The sequence below is a fragment of the Spinacia oleracea genome, chromosome 5 (assembly GCF_020520425.1).
Source record: "Spinacia oleracea cultivar Varoflay chromosome 5, BTI_SOV_V1, whole genome shotgun sequence".
Taxonomy (NCBI): Eukaryota; Viridiplantae; Streptophyta; class Magnoliopsida; order Caryophyllales; family Amaranthaceae; genus Spinacia; species Spinacia oleracea.
Genome location: NC_079491.1, coordinates 86265527 through 86269568, shown reverse-complemented (window position 1 = coordinate 86269568; position 4042 = coordinate 86265527).

Sequence of the window (4042 nt, the reverse complement as noted above, 5' to 3'; positions counted from 1 at the left end):
CTCCCAGGGCTAGGCGTCAAAGATTTCGGCGCCCAGCTCTGGGCGTTGAAAATAGGATCCAGGCAATTTCACTGCCCAGGGCTGGGCGTTGGAATTGATGTTTGGGCCGTTTCTTTGTCAGATTCAGACTCTTAGAATCCGGAGTGTATGAGACTTAATCGAGTCTTTTAGTGCGTATTAATTTTACGATGGAATGCATCTTTGCCCGTTACGAACTCTAGGCTCGTTAGGATTTTAATTAATACGTAACTCTTATTTTCGAATCATATTAGGAACAGGATTCTCTCGCAATTTCTATCTCATTTAGGATTTATGTTGGAGTGCAACACCTAATTATGACAGGTTTCTATCTTTTATGACTTGCCACTTTTAACACTACCTATTACGGCAGTTACTATTTTTATCAGGTTTTCATAAATGGCAGGTTTCTATAAATAGCAGGTTTCGGGTGAAATGAAAAGGGGAATTGAGATTCGTTATTTTATAGGAGATGTGTTGTCAAGTGGAGATTTTATGTTTTCATCATCGAACCTTCCCTTTCGGGAATGGGGACAAAAGTAGGTGTCTACATCAGGTATTGAGGATTAGTGTCTAATAACGTAATGAAATTTACTTATGATAGAATTTCATCTCTTACAGTAAAGTTTCATAGGTCTGTCCGAACTACTCTTCTCAAAGTAAGTATCTATGCAAATGATTGCGACATTGCCATGTCTACATAGTTCAAGAAACAAAACTACTAGTCATCTTGCATTCTAGTCGTCTAGCGTTTTCTATGCGTCCATCTTTATAGAAAACTCCGACCAGGGACCATTTTCAACTTTTGACATTCAAGTTCACTTGATAGATATTTCTTAGTCACAGGACTGGTTCTGACAGTCTATCTTGAATATATCGTCAAATTGAAAGGACTCATCATTTAATAAACCACAAAATTAAATGTAAAAATGAATTCTATTCATTTAAATGAATGGTTAACCAAAATGTTTTACAAAGTATTAAACTCTAAAACTTTAAAACATCAATTAAGGACATCAAAGCCATTCTCCAACATTCTTGATTCCATAGCTGCAGTGTGCGAGTTGTGCTTCGCTTGCGGCAGAGGTTTAGTTAATGGATCTGAGATATTGTTGTCAGTTCCCATCTTGCTTATCTCGACTTATTTTCTTTCATCGAACTCTCGTAGAAGGTGAAATCTACGAAGTAAATGCTTGACTCTATGGCGGTTTCTAGGTTCCTTTGCTTGTGCAATAGCTTCGTTATTGTCACAATATAGAGCTATTGGTCCTTTAATGGAGGGGACTACACCAAGTTCACCTATGAACTTCCTTAGCCAAATAGCTTCCTTTGCTGCTTCATGTGGAACAATATAATATACTCCGCTTCAGTTGTAGAATCCGCAATGGTGCTCTGCTTAGCACTTTTCCAGCTTACTGCTCCTCCGTTGAGGCAGAAGACAAACCCAGATTGTGATCTGAAATCATCTTTGTCGATTTGGAAACTTGCGTCTGTATAGCCTTTAACAATTAATTCATCATCTCCACCATAGGCCAGGAATTCATCTTTGTGCCTTTTCAGGTACTTCAGAATATTCTTGGCAGCTGCCGAATGTGCCTCTCCTGGGTCTGACTGGTATCTGCTCATAGCACTGAGTGCGTACGCAACATCCGGGCGTGTACATATCATAGCATACATTATTGAACCAATCAATGATGCATATGGAATCCCATTCATTCGTCTACGCTCATCCAGTATTTTTGGGCACTGAGTCTTGTTTGGAGTCATTCCATGAGACATGGGTAGGTAGCCTCGCTTGGAGTCTGCCATCTTGAACCTTTCAAGCACCTTATTGATATAAGTGCTTTGACTAAGTCCAATCATCCTTTTATATCTATCTCTGTAGATCTTGATGCCCAGTATGTACTGTGCTTCTCCTAGATCCTTCATTGAAAAACATTTCCCAAGCCAAATCTTGACAGAGTTCAACATAGGAATGTCATTTCCGATAAGTAATATGTCGTCGACATATAATACTAGAAAATCAGTTTTTCTCCCACTAACCTTCTTGTATACACAAGATTCGTCTGCGTTCTTGACGAAGCTAAAGTCACTGACTGCTTCATCAAAACGTATATTCCAGCTCCTTGATGCTTGCTTCAATCCGTAAATGGATTTCTTAAGCTTGCATACCTTTTTAGCATTCTCTGGATCCTCAAAACTCTCAGGCTGTGTCAGAAACATAGTTTCTGTTAAAACGCCGTTTAAGAAAGCAGTTTTGACATCCATCTTCCATATTTCGTAATCGTAATATGCAACGATTGCTAACATTATCCGAATAGACTTTAGCATTGCAACTGGTGAAAAGTTTTCATCGTAATCCACACCGTGGACTTGCCTGTAACCTTTTACAACCAATCTAGCTTTGAAAACTTCTAGTTTCCCATCCTTGTCTTTTTTCAGTTTGAAAACCCATTTGCTTCCTATGGCTTGGTATCCGTCTAGTAAATCGACCAAATCCCAAACTTGGTTTTCAGACATGGAGTCTAATTCAGATTGCATGGCTTCTTGCCATTGCTTGGAGCTAGGGCTCGTCATAGCTTGTTTGTAAGTCGCAGGTTCATCGCTTTCCAGCAATAGAACTTCGTGGCTCTCGTTCGTCAAAATACATAAGTATCTTTCCGGTTGAGACCTATATCTCTGCGATCTACGCGGGGTTACATTTCTAGTTGGTTCTTGATTCTCACCAGATACTTCTAAAGAGTTTCAACCTGAATGTCATCTTGAGCATTCTCTAAAGTTTGTTGTTCGACTCGAATTTCTTCGAGGTCTACTTTTCTCCCACTTGTCATTTTGGAAATGTGATCTCTTTCCGAAAAGATACCATCTCGAGCAACAAACACCTTGTTCTCAGATGTATTGTAGAAGTAATACCCCTTTGTTTCCTTTGGGTAGCCCATAAGGATACATTTGTAAGATTTTGGTTGTAGTTTGTCAAAAATTAATCGTTTGACGTATACTTCACAACCCCAAATCTTAAGAAAAGACACATTTGGAGGCTTTCCAAACCATAACTCATATGGAGTCTTTTCGACAGCTTTAGACGGAGCTCTATTTAGTGTGAGTGCAGCTGTGTTTAGTGCATGTCCCCAAAATTTCTATTGGAAGTTCGTCCTGACCCATCATTGATCGAACCATGTCTAGCAAGGTCTTGTTCCTCCGTTCTGACACAAAGTTCCATTGAGGTGTTACGGGAGGAGTCAATTCTGATAGAATTCCACATTCTTTCAGATGGTCATCAAATTCATAGCTATGATATTCACCGCCTCTATCAGACCGCAGTGCCTTAATCGTCTTGCCTAACCGATTCTCTTCTTCACTCTGAAATTCCTTGAATTTGTCAAAGGATTCAGACTTACGCTTCATTAGGTAGACATAGGCCCTGTTTGGCAAATGGCTTTTTGCTGACTTTTTGCTTGGCTTTTGGCTGTTGGCTGTTGGCTTTTTAATCTGGTCAAACAACCAAAAAATAAGTTTGGTAATTGGCTTTTTAGCTAGCTGAAAAGCCAGTTTTTCCGCCAAAAATTAAAAGCTAGTGTTACTAGCTTTTTGGAGTTGGCTTTTGGCTTTTCACTATCTAAATTACTTTTTTGACCTTGTTTTTTACTAATTAACTAATAATAAATAATTAATAATTAATGAATTATTACTAATTATTAGTTATTAATTAATAATTAATAATTAATGAATTATTAATAATTCATTATTAATTATTAATTAATTATTAGTTATTAATTATTTGTTAATAATTATTAATTAAATAAGTATTAGTTATTAATTATTAGTTATTAATTATTAGTTAATAATTATTAATTATTAATTATTAATTATTAATTATTAATTATTAATTATTAATTATTAATTATTAATTATTAATTATTAATTATTAATTATTAATTATTAATTATTAATTATTAATTATTAATTATTAATTATTAATTATTAGTTATTAGTTATTAATTATTAGTTAATAATTATTAGTTAT